Source organism: Micropterus dolomieu, linkage group LG03, assembly GCF_021292245.1.
Source record: "Micropterus dolomieu isolate WLL.071019.BEF.003 ecotype Adirondacks linkage group LG03, ASM2129224v1, whole genome shotgun sequence".
In the NCBI taxonomy this organism is placed as follows: domain Eukaryota; kingdom Metazoa; phylum Chordata; class Actinopteri; order Centrarchiformes; family Centrarchidae; genus Micropterus; species Micropterus dolomieu.
Genome location: NC_060152.1, coordinates 26,161,288 through 26,181,467, shown reverse-complemented (window position 1 = coordinate 26,181,467; position 20,180 = coordinate 26,161,288). Strand labels below are relative to the sequence as shown.

Here is a 20,180-nt window from a genome sequence, read left to right as displayed (position 1 = left end):
AGAGTGAGTGAGTGAAGGAGCTGCTGTTGTTGAGTCACATCGCTAGCCTTGTCATTGATGCTAACAAGCCCCACCAACAACACTGACATCAATGATACTGGCTGCGCTTTTCCACAGACTAGGCTAGACATGAGTCAGACTTGAAAATGCGGTGCTTGTTTGCTGCACTTTGCAGATGAGGTATCTAGTGAAAAAAAAACTCCTGTGCAATCAGAAGCTTCATTTGCTGTGCAATGGCATCAGACTACTCACAGTTAAAACACATCCAACATCCATTGACTGAAGGGTGTCCTTGCTGATTTTGGCTTGTGCATTTCCCTTTTCAAACCAGGACATTGTTGTCTGCAGATTCTCCACCACCTCACACAGTGGCAGACAAAGCCTAAGTCAGACTCCCATCTCAAACAAAGGATAAATTCAGGCACGATATTCTCCATATGTAGCACAAGGGCTGTAAATTCCTCAATGACGGGGGGGGGGGCGGCGGGTGACAGGTCTTACAGTGACCCTTGGAATGACCTTGTTCAGTAACATTTCACATCCTGCCAGTGTTTCTTCTCCCAGGTGTGGCAGAATCTCCCCCCGCGCTGTCAGAGAGCACTGTCCTGATCCATGAAACCAATCATTCTTCGGCATCATGGAAACAGCATCTGACAGCCGCGGTCGCCATGGGCGTCCTCCCCTGTGACCATTGTCAGCGGGGGACCAGAGAGGTAAGGCCATGCTCAGCGACACTGTCTGGTCTGCTGGGTCTCTGCTTTAGTGAAGAATCTTTTGACCCTGCAAATTATTTTTGTGTTTATTATGAAAATTCAAGACATAATAAACATAAAACACAATGTGCCTTTAATTATTGTGGAATATAAAAATGCTGCAGCTCCAAAAGAGGAGACAGAAAAAAAAATAGAATATAACTTAGGTGATTAAATGAGGTGAGCAAAAACATTTTTAACATTTCACAGTCAGTAATTGACACACTAGAATTAATAAGAATTACAATGAGATATTGTTAACAGCATACAGTAGAGCACAATGTGAGACAGAAAGCAGAGAACAATACGTGTGCTATTAGAATATACAAATGTGAAATGTAGGCGGCGAGGTGTGAACATACATCATATACACAGACTGTACAATTTAAACACTTTCACATTTCAAATGCATATGTACACAAAGTGTCTCAGTATTCAGATGTGTGTTTTAATAACTGCTGTAACACAAAGCTCAGTGAAATGCTGGTAGAGGTGACAGAGCTGGTTTGATAACCATTAGATTATATTTCATCTCTCCCATTGTTCCCCATTGGTTTGTCTCTGCCTACCTTTGTCTTTTGTCTTGTGCAATTCTCTGTCAGCACACTGTGCAGAGGGATGTGGAGATAAGGGAGTTGTTTCTGCATAACTACTGGTTAGCCCCCACTGGGTGTTATAGGGAAGGAGGTGAGATAGGGTGGGGGGGAAGCATTACACAAACAAAACCAAGCAGCCAATCAAAAAGGTGCACACATCAATACAAACTAAATCTGAACTGCTCTAAAATAAAGCCCTATTCACGGTCAGCTGTGCTCTAAAGATGAAATAGCATTGCAGGAGTGTTTTGTAATCAATAATGCATGACTGTCCATCTTCGGAAAAAGAAAAAGCCCCTCCAAACACACCAGAGGCATCAGACACTTTTCATTTCATGCTGAAGGTCAGCAGAGCAGCATGGACGTCCCTACAGTACATAAAACGAGGAAGTAAACACATACCAAAAATCTTTTTTACATTGGCTGCTTCCATACATAGCTTCATGTTTATACGCTGTCGTGAAGGGTATGGTTAATAGATAAGAGCTTTACGATTAAGTCAGTAATGTAATCTAATCTTTTCCTTAACAAGCTTTAGATGTAATGACAGGTAACGCTTTAGATTACAGCCTGCAAGTTACAGTGTAATACATGTACCATGGAAATACTTACTGGTTTACTTATATATACTTAATACTTACCTATAGATCCATGAAGTGCAGGAATTAACACTTGCGTTTAGGGGGACCTTATGCTGCAAGTACTTTTTTAATTACCCAGCACATATTAAGTAATTACAAGGTACAAAAAGTGTACCAGCAGACTTAGCTTATATGTCCTTTCACAACAACTATGTTGTGAAAAGTACACAATAAATAATGACAGTAATTTGCAGGCTGTGACTAAAGTGTTACCAAAAGATGTTATTATCGTCTCCTCCTAATTATAATTTCAACTTATTTTGATTAGCCTACTATTTTACTTGGCCTTGATGTAAATTCAATCTCACACTCCTCAGCGTTTTTTTATCAACGGCCATCTGTTCAGTCCAGATCACTGCTAAATATTAATCCTTCTCCATCCTTACTGCATTATGACAGTATGCTCATCACCTGCTTGGGAGCCATCGTCCGTATCGATTTCCCTCAAGCCTCCGCATATCTGGATGTTAAATTATTCTGACCGCAGCACAGCCTCTCCTCTCTTCAGCCACTTTAAATACAAACATGCACAAAACATAAAAATGCCCCCCCTTCAACATACACACACACATATACACACACACACACACACATACATTGTCACCCTTTGTGATTAGTATGCATTACAGAGCATACTGACAGCCTTGAATGTCCCACCTTTTAGTCACAAATATGCAGAGTATATACCATTTGTAGTTACATTTATCTACACCGATGTATATAATCGCAGGCACACGTGCACACCTGTATGCAAACGCATGCATAAACCCACCTTATCAGACTGTAAAAGCCAGAGCACTGAGCTAATGCTTATGCACTGAGGATGACACATAAGGATAATCAGCTTCCTACCGCATGAAGCCAAGGCCCCATGACAGCCCAGATCAATTAGACGCCATTAAAGGCTGGTTCCAGGACAGCCACGGAGACTTCCTAATGTCTTCTTTTCCCTCTGCAGGGTGCTAGCAAAATCCATCTTCTGCCTCACCCAAACCTAATTACAGGTAGAGATGCGCTGTGTGAGATGAAAAGCTGAGAGACGCTTTGATAGATGGTGGGCTTACTGCAAAACAGAGCAAACAGGTAATTAACATGACAATGGGAACGAGGCAGGGGTCTCATACAAAGACACAAGGGTGGCGGCGGTGGTGGTGGGGGTGTTGGAGCAGAGGTGTGCATATGTGTGCGCGTTTGGGGGACAAAGACACCAAAGTGCAAAAATAAAGGGAGTTGAGGACAAGAGCTGAAAACTTTGATGTTTTGTGAAATCCTTTCACTGTGTCAGTTGTGGTGAAGTAGAACACACAACAGTCCTGCGGGGAGTGACCAGATGCTTAATGGAGGTGTTGAAATCTTGTGCAGAGATAAATAATTTATCCTTTTGACAAAGTATACCTCATTAATTTTTCATTGGAGCATATTTATAGGCGAATCATGACGATGTGATAGCTGTATCAGTTTAAATTGTCAGGTGTACAGCGTAAGATGTACTGCTCCTCTTCAAACAGTGTATAAATCTGACCAAATTATCTCAGTCTCCTATTTCCCTGTCAGTTTGCAAGCTGATCCCGACGAGAATGTGACTCATTTTACACATAAACCATTAACATCGGGTGTTCAAATGTCTCATTAAGTGTAAAAAGGTGAAGTGAAAGCAACAGCACAGACTTCCTTACTGTATTTTATGGCTCATGAGAATAATAAACACACCTCGTGTGCTTGGGGAGTTCCATACCGTAGTAAATGGCTGTACAACATGATTCCTCTATGGGGATGTGTGTTACACTTTCGTTAGGGTTTCTATGGCTCTGTTTACACCTGGCATAAATGTGTGATCCAATCACAAGTGGACAGGTCTAACTATAAGTGTGAACTACAGTGACCAGACGTTGAAGTTTTCCAAGATTGTCCCAGTTTCAAGCTGGATGTTCCCACCAAATTATCTGTAAAACACTAAAATGTCACCGTCACTACCAAATTATCCAGATTTTCACCACAGTTAAAATAATAATTATAATATTATTCTTGTGTTCAGTGCTTACATAGATGTTTATCATGTTCTGTCCCACTCATTATTACCTAACCCAATATAAACACATAAACAATGTCAATCAATCAATGTGTCTTTGTCAAGGCTGTTGCTAGCCTATATGAGTCAATCGCTTGTGACTCTTTCAACAGAACCTGTCAGTATGCTAACGGTTAGTTAGCTGTCATGACGAAGAGAAAGCCTCTCTTTTCTAAAGAGCTATAGGAGGCTTACTTCTTTCTTTGTAAGTGCCAGGCAACGAAAATGCATCGTTCTTGCATCCATGGTATTGAAATGTGTACTCGGTAGGTGGACTAAGTGCTGAAATAACTTCCCTATCCTGATGAAAATGCATACATGTGCATGCGCATGAACGTGAGGCATACTGAAGGGTGGGGGTCTGAGAGGTGGGGCGCATTGAGGACACATTGTGATCCGATCGCTTGGGCCACATTCGGAGCAGGTCTTCATTCTTTTGGTAGTGTGTATGCGAATGTGTCCTGGGCCACATTGAACGACTGCCTACTTAACTGACGTCCTCTGCGTAAACAGAAGTATGAACTCATCGTGCACCAACAGTCATATTAAAGTGCAGAGTGCAGCTAGCAGTCCTGTTAACGCTAGCTGACTCTGCCCAAACTGAGAGCTCGGAGCAGTGGGAAAATAGGTCCTAGCGGTGTAAACAATACGGAGGTCCAATGCTCAGGGGCTCGCAAGCTCACGAGCTTTGGACCACTGGTATGAGGAGGTTTAATAAGGCTAATAACATTTTATTTAAGCTTTAATGGGCATAGGGCCGCTAGCTTCACGGCTAAAGCCTTGTGCAGACTACATGACTTTCAGCGTCGGCCGATGGCCGGGCTGTTCACACTGCACAACTTGCCGTCTTCTGACGGGAGTCTTGAAGTCGTTGTTGCGTTCACACTACGTGACTAATCGGTGACAGGGGGTCACACACTACGCGAGCTGACAGCAGCTATGTCACTCGCCGCTGGTCTCCAAACCATGTTTTGTCAAGAAAACACACAACGGCCGAGCTCGCCGAGTGGCAAATCGGGCTAAAAATAGTGTAGTGTGAACTAGACTTAACTGACCTAATGGCAGCTACAGTTAGCAGCAGATAGGAAGGAAACTCCATAAATCACAGAGAGATGAGGCAGAGCATCAAGATGACATCAGAAGGAAATATTTAATCCTTAAAATATGATCCAGATTCACCAAAATCAGAGTGGGAAAGTGAGATCTGATCACAAGTGGTCACACAAGATGCATTCTAATGCCAGGTGTGAACAACAAACTTGGAGCTGTCTACTTGTAATCAGATCGCTCAAGACGCATATTAATGCCAGGTGTAAACAGGCCCTCTGTTAGGATAGCAACAATTGCCTGGCAGCTGGTTTGTTAGGTAACCAGTACTTTTTGTTATTATCTCACATGGTTTTAAATCCTTTGATTTAAAAGAGACTCACAGTGACAGCATGGTCGGATATATAGACATAGATAGTTGGCCTGACAAAGACATATTAAATGGGTTAGCAAACCCAAAGCAATATATTGTAGTGTGCCTGTAGTGTACCTGTATTGTTTTAATATAGACTTATTTTAAAAGTAAGTTTTCCTCTTAGCTTTCCTTCTTCTCAACTATTTACAACAGCAGTTTTGACAGTAAACCATAACTTCCAGTGAGAGCAGCAATTCTAAAGATAGGTCGTCTTACTCAGTATACTATCTGTGATGCAAGGACTGGCACCAAAATCTCATCTTATGTATGCAATAACTGTCTAGTGTGTAGGCAGACAGTCATACATCCAGTCACTGATGACAGCTAGCATTGTCCTGAAAGTGGATGGTTATGTATTTTTAATTATATAATTACATTTGCAAGTTTTATCTCCCAGTACTGTCAATGGAAGATCTCTCTTCTTACAAGGCATGTTTAAATGAAATCCTCTGATGAAGACTGTCTATAGTTGGAACTAATAACTCATAAACACCTGAAACTTGACAAAACCTCAACTAGACACTGCTTTTGTATCAAAAGCCCAAAAGGTTAGAAACCACTGGTTTAATCTTTCAGGCTCAGTCTTTATTATATGTTTTTTTTAATGTAAAATCTTATTTTGTAAAGTAGACAGTGGAGTAGAAGTTTAAAGTACCATAAAATGCAAGCACCTACAAATTTTACTTAAATACAATTTAGTTAGGAAGAAAGTAAGTTAACCTGACCGTTTAAGATTTAGCATTGTTGATATTAAAAATCTGTCTATCTCGATCACACTCAAATTAAATGATTTATCTTGATAATTTTGTTGCTAATTGCTGAAAACGGAAGGCTGAATACACAAAATAAAATGTTTACACAAATATTTACATGCAAACATTTACTGAAGACAGTGAGATAATTTTGGTGCTGAGCCTCTTAATTTAAATTCAGGCATTACCATTTAAAGCACCCCATAAATCAGAGTTACACCAAAAAATAAATACAAAATAATAAAATGCAGCTAAAAAATATTGTTATTTGTGAACATTTCCCCCCACTCATTTTAAAAAACCTATTCCAGATCATAAAACACTGAAGTACATTTAGATGTTATGATGTTATGTTGCTGTGGACTTTTTTGTGACCCCTTCTTGACATGTTCAGAAAATTGTTTGACTACAGACTTTTTCAGAACAGTGCGGTAAATATACTACCCCTCCCCTCTAAAAATAAATAAATAAAATGATCTGTTAACATGCTGAATTACAGTATGTTTCATTCAGAACCTACTGTTGTGACAATATATATTCCTCACCAGGGCCTGTCAACTTAGACTACGTTCAGACCCAAACATACCAGAAAATGCTATAACCCCCTGCTTGACAGCCCATCACATGATTTAAATACACAGTAATTCCCAGTCTATGGTAGAAATGTTCCTGTGGGATTAGTGTTGTGGACAAGACTCCTTTGTTTTGGATTTGAGTCTAACATTCTCTCTGCTCTCAAATCATTTCACAACTGCACAACTCCTTTTCTGTTCAGCCACTAGAAACGCTCACTGTTATCAGCCAAATCACACTGACCTGCCACCGTACTTTTAAACCTAACTATTCTCTTGGAATGGCAAGAAGAACAAAAAATAAGTGTAATGCGCACTGCAAATTGCCTTTTCATTACAGTAAATATTTCTGCTACATATTCAAGCTGATGCGTCAAGCTATATGTCTAGCTAGTACAATACGGTTGTGTATCGGAGAAGGGGTGTGAATGAGAGTCTAGCACAAGCTTTCAAGAGGGACGCTCTGAAACTTCCAATGCACATTTGTCATGCTTTTAAGTGATTTACAAATGAGAGGCAGGCTTTGTGGGGGAGCTGAGGAGAGAGAGGGAGAGAGAGAGTTTTAAGTAAAGGAGCTTTGTGTGTCCCTGCCTACCCGCAGCATATAGATGGAGTTAGTTTGAAATTGTGTTTGTGCTTCATCAGCGTCATTTAACCTGGAGATACACCAGAGCCGCTTGTTGTATGAGAAGAAAAAAGGGAGATGATGGTGATGATGCACATAAATAGTTTTTCAATTTAAGCAGGAATAAAATCAGTAAGAAGGATGACGTAGAAAAGTAATAAAGTGTTGTTTTTGATTAAAATGTCTAAATATTCTAATTATGTGAAATAAGTATGTTTATTCATTCACTCGTGTCACTTTACTGCAACTCCCCTGACACCACACCCACTCATTCCCATGCATGCACACACACACACATACACACACATACTCTTTCATTCTCTTACACACACACCAATGCACAAGCACATACACACTCCACCACCACCACCACCGCACAATAATAATATACAATATTCCAAGTAAACACACCAACTCCCAGTCAGTGACAATGTCTTGCCGACCACTTTTGACTCATTTATTATGACTTTCATTCGGTGTGCAGGGGTGGCGTGTTTTAGCCAGGCAGCCCTTGAACAGAGATGAGAGGGAAGAGAAAACAAGACAGAGGAAGAGGGAGGAGGGACAATCTAAAAAGACACCCATCCCCCTCTTGCTAAAAAAAAAAGCATGCCTTGCCATGATTTCCTCCCTCACCTTCCTATATAAGCCCTGTGTTTTTCAACTTGAACAGTCAAATTCATGTTATCAAGATAATTCAAACCACTCGTTTGTCCTGATTCATTTGACTTTATTGATTCTAGCATTGATTTAAGAACATTTGTTGGTAAGTTTGTTGCTTGAGGCAACAGGTGTGTATGAGTAGCTTTGATATGCTAGTGGACTTTGATAGACATTGTTTCAGGGTTATCCCATGTAAACATACACCCAATATGACCTCAATTCTTTTGGAGTGAGGTCATAAACTAACACTTTTCAATGTCAGCCGTTTTGAACATGGCTTCTGTGTCGGAGCTATTGTTACTGGCCTGTGTGTGTGTGTGTGTGTGTGTGTGTGTGTGTGTGTGTGTGTGTGTGTGTGTGTGTGTGTGGATGATTCGGGCTTTAGGCTCTACTTTGCAGAAAGGATTGGGGGTGGGTAGCGTGTTGTTGAATTGGGATGGTACCCCCCCCCCCACACACACACACACACAATCACACACAAACACACATCCTCATCACTTCAGTAGAGTAAAACATAGCTGGGGCTAATTACACTGTTGGGTTGAGCACTTGGGGAAATACAAACAACAGCTGTCTGTGGCAGTAGGAAAGTCAACAGCATACACATGCACACACCAACAGACACACACACCTTGGCTGTAATTAACAATATCAAGATAAGTGGAGGGCAACTCAAGACGTTTGTATGTGTGTGCTGTGTGTGTTGCAAAACCACCATTTGTTTCACCTTTGAGGTGAATGTATATGTTATTTACCACAAAGCTGGTAAATGTGAACAAAGTTGATGTGAGTGGAAAACTAGCACATGGCTCTGTCACCCTGCTGACCACATGTTTACTTGTATAGTCATACGTTCAGTTCATTGCACCTGAGGATGAGTGTGGGGGAAGGCAGCCTAGCCATGTATACGGGGTTCAAACCAACAATTATTGTACAGCAGGTGATTAACTCCTTCAGCCAGAGAGGAGCTAATAACTCATATCACCTGCTGTTTTTTCAGTTAGAATGACAGCTTGCGTGATACCTGGACCCCTGCTGCATTGATTTGGACCATCCTTTCCTTAATCTGTTTCTTGAAAGCCCTGCATGTTTACCACTGTGCACTACTGAATCACTGGAATACCCCTTTTATGTTGTTAGTCCATACAGCATGAACCTCAACAATTACTATTGCTGTCAATTTCAACAGTAGTAATAGTAGTAGTAGCAGAACTAGTTGTAGTGGCAATATCAATTTCAACTTCTCAGTACTGGCCGGGGAGGGAGGGAGTGTGGGGGTGGGTACAATGGTGAGTGAGTGAGAGTGTTTGAGGTGAGGGTTAGGTGAGTGGGTTTTAGATATAGTTCCATTTCATATTTTGTAAGTGTCTGCAAAGAGACCCTGAACTCTAAAGCTCCTCCAGCTGAAACCATGTTTCATGGATTGCCACTAGTGCTGGGCGATAAACTGAAACACAGCGGCATTGGGAGTCACCTAAATTTACTCATGTCAGTGTGTTTTCATAAAAGCTTCGCAGGTCCGATTTGTCAACAAAAAATGACAACCTTCATTCTCCATTTTTATTTAAAACACAACAGTGTGCACTACAACATGAACAGCACAAATGCTAATGCTTCAATAGCACATTCATTTTCATCAGATTATTTAATACAGGCTTATAATGTTGTTGCCAGGGAGCCTCGATTGTCATTTAAAAAAACAAATCTTTCAAATGTATCATCAACAAATATAAGTAGAGATAAATATAGACAGTTTGTAAAAGTAAAGTGATTTTGACTTTTGTGTCTTAAAGGTTTAGATGGTTAACAAACAAATTGCTGTACCGCTCAGGCAGGATTTATGAACTAAAACACTCATACACAATTGTGAAAACAGAAAGGGATATTAGTTAGCATGTTGTGGAACTGACTACAAATTTACTTTTATAATTGTCATTTTACTGTAACTGTTGCTACTTAAGTAGCCGGTTGGCATCACTAACTTGTCCAAGTTAAAGAGTTTTAAGTCTGTGTCAGTATTCAAACTCTTTCACTTTTTAAGTTGGTGTCAACCCTTTCAAGTTATGGAAGTATTCTTAAAATGTTGGAAAACCTTTTTATGCACATGAGAGTAAAACTGCATCACCACTTAAAATATATTTTGTGTGACCACGGTCGCCAGCGCAAAGTATTTCATAGAAAATGGGTCACCACTGGTCTAAGTACACTTTCACCTCACTCTCTTCACCAGAAACTCATACAAAAAAATATACTCGCACATTTACACCTATTTATGGGGTGTTGAATCAACAAATTTGTGCATGGGCCATGGGTGCTAGATGACACCCAGCCAGGAAGAGAAAGAAAATCTAGGCAACAAGATACAGATATGGTTTTTCTGCACACTTTAACATGCTTTATGCTCTGCCCTGGCCCTGTATATTGACTGAAGCAGAGTAGGAAAAGACATAATTTTTAAAGCCAAGTTATTATTCACCAACTGACCTTCTATGATTATTAATATATGGTTAACGTTAAAGTAATTTCCATTTCCATTAATAATACTAGAATTTATATTATTGTTACTTACATCAGATCTCCTGTGCTAGAAGATTGTTTCTTCTTAAACCTGCGATTGAATCGAGTGAAATGTGTGGCTGCCTCGTTATGGGATCTCTGGACACATTTCAACAGTGGTGCATTCACCGCTGGCTGGAGAGCTGGCTAAATTGGAGTAATAGAGCCTCATGCCAGACAATAATGTGAGTTAAGTCCTTTAGGGCAAGGAGCTGCAGAGATAGCCAAACAAAAGATAATCAATATCATATGGTGTGTCGCCTGGAGTCTAGACCAGCCTCTCGCCGGCATACTCATCACATGCCTCTGAGCGGTTGTCTACCACCAGATTCAATGTCAGACCCAATGTCAAACTGGCAACACATCAAGGGCAACGTGTTAATTACGGCATCATCATACGAGTAAACAGAGTGGTAATATGACAGCTTTCAACGTGAGCATTATCATTGTGGCGGTGTACCAAGTCCAAATGCAATATGACTCTAAGGATGTTACGTCCGAAACTTGGCACGATTGAAAAAGAAGCGATTACATGAATACTTGCATTTAATGGCCCTCGTTACATAACATTTACTGAAATACAATTTACATTTAATTTTGAAGAGTATTGATTTTGGTGTTACTTAATCCCAACATCCACCAGACATATGCATCCTTTGTAAAAAAATAAATAACAAACAAACAAAAGGTTTTCACAGAAATCATGGCAGGCTTGTTTTACCTGATGAGAAAAGTGGAAGTGATTCTATGAGAAGTCAAGTAAAAAGGATGTTATACAAGTGTTTGTTTCAGGCATACACGCTAGCATGCATACAAGATACCCAAGCTTTAGGCACCTTTTCCTGGCTACCTACCAAACACACATACAATCACGCGGCCTACAGGCTCCCCCTCCTCTCCATCTCTTTTGAACCTGAGGACAGACAGAGCCGGCTCTGTGTTTGAATTAAAGGGCTATGACAGGAGTGGATACTTCCCTTCCCTCTGTGACAAGCTGTATGTAACAGGGTGGCTGTCACTGGTAAAATAAAACATGCGTACGTGTGTGGCAAGGCACAACGACAGCTCCCTGTCTGACTTCCTGTTTGCCTTGTGTAAGTCAGACATGGGATCCTTATGTGAGCTCTGCAACACACTCACAGAATGACACAAGATTTGATGATGAAATCCTATGCTGTAATATTCTCAGTGTATCCCTGATGGCTGTTTGTCTTACTGTTTGCTCTCGCAGCACCTTGTCTCTGAACATGCATGGCTGCCTTTGAATGAGCTGGGGAGTATGTGTGTAGGCTACTGTAAGTGCGTGGGGGTGGGGGACAGATGTGTTGCTGTAGGGAACATGTAGCTACCTTTTGAGTGTGTATTTGACTTTGTGTGCACTTTGAGACATCAGTTCTCCAGCTTGTGCACCTTTTCAGTGTGTGTCATGTTTTTTGTATGTGTTCATGCAGAGAATGTGCATATGCTTGCATGTGGCTGCATTTGCTCCTGCATCTCTGTGTGTGTGTCCAGGGCTTGTGCGTGTGTGTTTTAGAGTGATAATTCTGCTGAGAGGCAGGCAGACAGCAGGGGAGGGTGAAGGAGGAGGAGGAGGAGGAGGAGGAGGAGGAGGAGGAGGACTGAAGACAATGTAAGCGCTGCAGTATGATCCTGTATCCATCAGGCTGCCTCCTGCAGTCACCACTGCTTGAAATGCACTACCACACACACACACACACACACACACACACACACAAACACACACAGGAAATGGCCTCAATCACTGTAGAACACAGTCCACAGTTTCTCATTCCAGATGGGATTATGATGTTATTACTGCACGATTACACCACATAACTATATTAGCAACAGAACACAACCTGGGACTTCTCAATCAGTCACCTTCTCTTTATACTGAGAGGACTTTTCAACAACCCCTCCCTGCCTCACACGCAGATACACACTGTACACACCCACAACTGACAACAGCAGGAGTCAGCCATTTACCTTTATCTTTATCCTCCCTGCTGCTGCTGGTGAATTAGCTATTATAAGCATGATTTAATGATATTTGTGCTGTGATGCATTGCCTTTTCTTATGTCCCTGACTTTATGTTGTGATCCAGTGACGCAACAAAGATTGGGAGCTTTTTGCAGGTGGATGCTGTGGCCCAGCTGAGAACAACAACACTAAAATAGCATGAATGATTACTCATGTGGGTGGATCCACCCTCACTTCCCCTCCCCACCCTATGGAATTTGATGAGATGGAAAGGAAAGTTGGTCAAAAGAGAATAAGAGGAGTCGAGAGAAGGGGTGGGGGTGAGAGAAATGTGAACTTTTTCAGGGGGGGGGGGTTGTAACCAGGAAATAGATGAGATCCAAAAGTTGTTTCAGATTGAGTCAACAAGATAGACAGAGAAAGCGAGAGAGTGACATTGAGGGAGCAGCACTTCTTCCTGTAACATTGAAGAAGAAGAAGAAGAAGAAAAAAAACAGTGCTTCTAAGTTAAAAGCCATATGCATTCATTCTGAAACATCACTGAAAGAGAAAGACAGAGGAATTTAACACATGTCCACAAAGCTGCCACCATTTCACACAATTAACATTGAAGGAGAAGAAAGTGTGCATTCTTGTGTATAAGTAAGATTTCTTTGTTTCACACCTACAAAGCACATTTGACTTGAGCCGAATTCTCTTCTCTTCAACTGAACTGAGAGAGGTGTGGCATCAAGAGGGCAAAAAGGGCGTTATTTGCCTCATTCAAAATAGGTAATGTGATATCCCATAAATATTTCACGTTGTATGCCAAGACGTGGGCTTCCTCCTGCTGCTCAGTGATACAGTATTTGCTCATGGGCTGGTTAGGCAACAAAGCACACCACCACCACCCCCCTCCCTTCCTGCACCCACCCTCCACCCCAATGCTCCCTGAGGTATCTCCTTAAGGGTTCCCCTTGCACTCCTTTGCCAGCTGACAATTAGCATGCGGCTGCTAATGCACTACAAGCTAATTGAGCACAAGGGGGCTGAAGGTGTCAGTCACTGGAGAAGGCTTGTGATAGCTGCGTATCCTAGTACCGAACACTAGAGCCATTTTAAGACAAGAACCATTTGAGAAAAGTGGGTCACAACATAAGCAAGTGACAGTGTAAACCCCTTCAAAAAAGAAATATCACTCCTATTGTGTAGACAATATGAGGATTACATATGGATAATGAATTTCCTTATTGTTGTACTATGGTTTGCTACATACTGTCCTGGTGCTCAAAGTAAATCGGCAACATTTTTCATTTCATTGTGCTATATGCTATGTGTTGTATAATATAAATAATAAATAATATAAATATAAAATAATATTAATTATATAAATTACCTTGATCCTTGATATAACTTATTTCTTTCTCTTCTGTTATTAATTGTGATTCAACTTATAGTTAGGTAACACAAACAAAATGCACAGACACCATATACAGTAATGTAAATCAGCCTAGGACAGCACACATCATTGTGTTGTATATCTATTAGTAGCTATTATAAGAACTGCCCTGAGGTGTGTGTTTTTGTCCGCCACGCATGCACAAGCAGCCAGGCATGCAATAGTGGGCAGATGCATGCATTCATTGTTGTCTGCATGCACTTGTACAGTGGATAAGATTTTCAAAGCCCTCTTTAAAGGTGAAGGTTCACGTTGCAATGTTTTAAAATGCTGAGTGGATGACCTGCAGACTGCAGGGAGACAGAGGGCTTCTCTGCCGACTGGTTCAGAGAGAAAAGAGTGAGAGAGAGAGAAAAAAAGAGAGAGAGTGAGGGAGAGGACACCTTGGTGTGTGTTTGGCCTGACATTCCCTCTGACTCGGAAAGCAGGAATGGAGAGAGAGGGAGGCTGTTTTAAAGACGACTCTCTTATAACAGGAAGTATCTGAACAGTGACTCACACACTACAGGGAGAGAGAGAGAGAGCAGGGAGGCTCTGTTCATTGTGCTATAACTATGTATCACTAATGTGTGTGTGTGTGTGTGTGTGTGTGTGTGTTTTATTGCATTCATGGGTGTGAGTAGATTTTTTCCCCCCATGTAATAACGAATAGCGATAATGAATGTCGTGCAGTGACGGTGTGTGTGTGCATAGGAGTATCTCATATCACATCAAATGCAGGAACTGATGTACTTTAGTAGCCATGTTGAATGTTATACATATATCTTACCGTGTGAGTATGTCGGTAAGGAAGTCCATATCTATACATCTGTATGGGTGTGGGAGTCTGTGAGTGTTTTATACATGCAAGTAGATCACATTTCAGGAATGCACCACTGCATTTTAGTAGATGTGTGTGTGTGTAGGTGTGTTTGTGTGTGTGTGTGTGTGTGCTGGAGAGGCTATCAGTGTGTTTTCATGTGTGTATTTCTTGTGTATACAGCTGAGTGGTTCATATTTCATCTTGGATATAATGACATACTTAACAGTCTTGTACGATCATCTATATGTGCATGTGCACATATATGGGTGTGTTCGGATATTAGCAGACCTTATATTTGAGGGAGCAGTGATGCATCTTGGAGCTTAAGATACTCATCGGTCAATGTGTATGTGTGTGTATTTCAGTATATGTGTGCTAATGCTCAGAGAGCCTCCATGGAGCTCCGGGGGCTGCATATATAACGCACTGTGCCCGCCGTTACAATTGAAGGGCTCGTCACTGATAAGATGTGCGTCTTAACTCTCTGGTACATCAGCAGTCAGCAACATGGCTCCCTCTCACTGCACACATGCTGAGCAAACAAGCCTGACCTCTGCGCAACACCCACAACAACACTGTGGAGTGACAGTTATTACACATGACTTCAGTGTAAAATAAGCTGGAGTACATTTTAACAACAGTGGGTTTTTTTTTTAATCTGCATAGTTTCATGGTCTTTATAAATGTAAAACTGTAGTGCTGGGGGTGATATGTGTGATATGTGCTGATAGTGGCAAGGAACTCATCACAAGTATCACAAAATACACTGATCCACAATTATACGTAATGTGAAATCAGATTAATTGGGACTGACCATATTTGTCTAAACATTTCTACCATGGTTATCACATTTATTTCCCACATTTCCCTGCTTTTATAGATGTTCCATTCCTGCAAAGGGAGTTCATTCTTGCTGTGTCATTTTGTTTGTCATTGTAAAGAGTGTGTGTGGAACAGGACTGAGCTTGACTGAAAATAAAGTAGTTAGGCGATAGCCATGCATCACCATCAGAGTGAAAAGGAAGTGAAAAGAATCCTGTATTTGTCATTGCCTAAGATGTGTTTCTTATATATTATTATTATTATTATTACTTCAGAAAGTTTAAAATATTTTAAACAGGGGAAAATCTGTCAGTAAGGGTAGGACAAAACTTCATTGTTTGAATGCAGTTTCATTTCTGTCAGGACTTTTCCACATGAAACCAAAATCAGTGTCTTGGGAGCACAGAATGAGACAATATGCGGTGGAATAATGTATCATTGTATATTTGTGCATAAAAGAGGAAGTGGGTTTTCCCAGCCTTAACTAGTGAATCGAGACATTTAGACTTTAATTCAGTCAAATTCGTCTTCATGGTGTGTGGCCATTGCAATAATGGCTTCACTGCATTCCCACATGCAATATTTTTCCTTACAAACAGCTGTCTGGGTGTTGCTACAGGCTGGACTCTTCGGCCATCTATAATGACGCTCGATTGGCAAAGAGTTCAATTCCATCACCATCGATGTTTTGCCATGACACCGTGCACATGTTAACATTAGGCTGAATAAGTCGGTAAGATGGACGCTCCCTCACTGTTTGGGGACTTTTTGTGAGTCCTTAGCAGTATCAACAACTTTTCGCTGATGAGACAATAGCTGATAGTTCCATTTAATGTGGGAGAGTCCATTCGGCCGCGGAATGGGGCTGTCAGGAAATATGTGAAAGCACGCACGGAGGCACCGAGCTGACATGTTTATGGTGGTTGCTGCTGTGGTTAAAATTCCACGTCTTACTTTGTGTCTTTAATTTCAAAACCAAAAACGCTACTGGCGATATGCAAATAACCGCGGAGAGGAATCCCTGACCACCCCCGCGGGACAGAATGGACTCGACCTACTCAATCATGCACTTCAGCATACACTGCAAAGAGCATGCTTTCACCTTTAGAATTGTCTTTGCTTCTTGAAGTCACCCTGGATTATTCTTTTGGATAAAGCAGGTACGCAGATCTCTGATTTTCTCTCTTCTACGCATACAGAGTGTACTGGGCCACCTCGTGTGCTTTGAATGGGCTGTAGGTGGAAGGCGATTGTCTGATCTTGATTTATAAATAGGTTACATGCAGGCAAGGGTGTAGTGGTTTGATTTAAAAACAAAATAAACAAAACAAGATTTCGTGGATGACCTCATGTCTGTGGTCATCTGGTAACAGGGAAACAGAGTGTGTAAGAAAGTATTTATTATTCCCTCTTTTCATCAGTGCTGTAACTTGCGGCAGTTTAAAGATAGTTGGTGATCAACGCGACTCATCGTCAAGCTTTAAAAAGCTGCCTGAAGTCAGTTATTAAAATTAAAAAAATATAGGAATAAACTGGACACATCCCTGAGGTTAAGCAAACTTTCCACCAGCTCACCAACACACTCATCTCTTCCTTGACTATTTTTTTTTTTTTTTACAACATAGCATGCTCTTTCACCGCAGCATCAAACACACAGATTTGTGGCAACAATACAAGTAGAGTAAAAAAAGACGCAGAAAAATATACAGGAGATGGAAGAACACTTTCTCCTCTTTTATGAAAGATTGTTTTATTCACACGGAGACAGACACACAGGGTGGAGGTGGACGTTAGGGAGGGGGGGAGGGGGGATATCCATATTAGGAAGTCGTGTCCTACATAGTAGTCATGGCACAACTGCCACTGAGCAAGGCACAGGTGCCCGCAGCCGGAAAGACTCTACATGACACTAATATGAGGATCTGAAACCGCTGGAAGATCTCTGGTGTGTCGCATTTCTTCTTCTTTCAATCTCTGCGCCAATTAAAGCTCTCATCTGCATGCGGTGTGTGCGTATGTGTGAATGTTAATGTATGTGCTTTAGGGGGGTGGAAACATGTGGCAAGGGAGGAGGGGTGGGGTGTTTCACGTGTACGTGTGATGAGGGGTCTGTGGTTTAACTTTTTGTGCCCCCAAATGATGGTGCACCTACAGGATGAGACCTGCTGTTGTGGTAATGGGACCATGCTGCGGCTGCTCAGTGCAAGATAATCCGAATTAAAGACATTTTCTGTTTTTTCTTTAACTCTATTATCCGGCTTGTACAGGTGACTGTACCAAAATGAGGCTATGTGGGCGAGAGCGTTCAACCCGATCACAGATAGTGTTCGCTGCCTGTGGCACCGGCATGTCTTTTTACGCACGAGGCAGCGAATGCGCATGTATGGTGTTGGGACTGCTGGTGAGCTGGGGACAATTGTTCAGTGTCGCCCCTTCTCTTCTCTGGACACTTTAGACTAAACACACACTGAAACACACACACACACACACACACACACACACAGGAACACACCGGCGGACCCTGCTGATAGGAAGCATCGAGACATAAATGAAACAAAGACACTGTGTTATGTGTGTGCACTGAGGTTTAGTGACAGGGAATACACAGTAGGGACAAACTTTTCTGCTTCTCCTTTTTCGCCCTCGATCTCGTCCTCGGGGTTTCACACACACAGGGCTTTTCTCCATTCACGATGCGTTCGAGTGCTCCAATATACTCCGCCATTTCCATGATTAAATCGCAGGAGTTTGATCAGAAATACCCTTTTTTTATTTTAGACGGGGAAAGAATTCTGTACTCTCTTCTGTGACATGGGGCATGTCGGATGAGCACATGTTTCATCACAAGACCATATTTGAATTGAGCCGACCCAGTAGCCTACACTTTGATGAGTGAAGTAGGTATGGGAGTGGACATATAGGTCCCAATGAAGTTGCAGTATATGCGAACAAAAGATCGTTCTAATTAGAATATTAACACATTATTCGTCTTGTGTATCAGATTGATTTACCTGTATACTTGATAGGCTACTTGAATAAATGTAAACATGTAACTGGCTGCTTTATTAGCCTATAGATGAATCTGCCGATTGTTTTCTATATTAATCGATCTTTCAGCTATAGTCTCTAAAATGTCAGAAAATAGAAAACATTCACTGTAGGCTAGTCCAAGATACGTGTCTTCAAATTTCTTGCTTTGTAAAACAAACAACTATATACTGGCTACATGACAAGGAAAACTAGCAAGTCCTCGCAAATGTTATCATTAACACACTCAGTAGGCCTATCCAACAATGCAATGCCCCCTAATTCAAGACACTATAGGCTAAGTGATATGAATTAGACTGTAGTCTATGGATGAACAGATATACTAAAAAATCCCTTAACTGCATCAATGAGCCAACTTTTTTTAGCACTTCAGCGAGTTTACTACGGAATCCACGTTTGCCAGTATTATCTCTGAGTCACGACATTTCCGACAACACCTGAAGGCAGCACCAGTGAAACGGCAGGGAGAGAGAGAGAGAGAGAGAGAGAGAGAGAGAGGGGAACCTGTACTGTTCTACAACACAAGGAGATAGGAATTCGCCAGAGATAATAATAATTCTACACGATCTTTGCAGAGTTGAACCACGGGTCGCTATTGTCAGTCGCTGCACTGGAAGACACAGAGTGCCTCCTCTTATCTCTGCTGGATCTGGACTGTATTTGCTTTTGAGCTGCACCGTTCTCCTTTTTTTGTGTGTGTGAGTGTTTGAGCTCAGCGGTGTTTTAACTGGTAAGGAAGTGACTGTATATATATATATATATATATTTTTTATTTTATTTTATTGTTTGTTATTTTGAGGGTGCGTTCGTCGGGCTGCTGCTGCTAGTGCCATCTTTGGCTGTTACAGACTCTTTGGTTTCTTCTTTCTTTGGTTTTTACCTAGTCATTTCCTTTTAAGAGTGTAGTGGGGACTGATTAAGAAACGGGCAGCAAAAGTACATGTGCTACAACGGAGATAAGGGTAATTTTGAGGAATGTTTGATAAGAGAGTGGAGCCTTGCGAAAAAAAGGAGCCACAGTAATCCCATGGTAGCCTACATTTGGGAAAGGTGCTAATCAAATAATGGGCAAAATGAAGTTCTTAAAGGAATTCAGTAGTGATATTGCAGGTGATATAACAATGTTATAAAGTAGCATAAAAGAGCTATAAACTTACTAACCAGTAACAGGAGTCCATAAATGAAAATTATAGTTATACCATAGGTGATGATAGGTGATGAAATCCATAAAGGTAAAGCTAACAATAAAATCTATTAAACATTAAAAAAAACAGTGTAGTACTATCGTGGGAATAGTGAATAGTCAAAGTAGTAGCAGGCTGGAGTAGTTATCAGAGGAAATAGTTATTTAAAGAATAGTTTGATGTGTTTGTGTGTGTGTGTGTGTGTGTGTGTGTGTGTG

General features: G+C 41.2%; 1 protein-coding gene across 9 annotated transcripts in view; it reads left to right on the top strand.

Moving 5' to 3' along the window:
* The window catches only part of LOC123968012 (zinc finger protein 516-like), a 67,469-nt gene that overhangs the window by 4,090 nt on the left and 43,199 nt on the right, over window positions 1-20,180 (top strand). For 5 of the 9 annotated variants that reach the window (XR_006824386.1, XM_046044474.1, XM_046044470.1 and 2 more), the window contains exon 2: window positions 565-713. The exons of 1 other annotated variant lie outside the window; for it this stretch is intronic. The gene's annotated coding sequence lies outside the window, so the exon portion shown is untranslated. Of the gene's footprint in view, window positions 1-549; window positions 714-19,314; window positions 19,509-20,180 lie in introns of those variants that run through there. 3 more of the 9 variants (XM_046044472.1, XM_046044469.1, XM_046044473.1) reach the window with 2 other exon arrangements.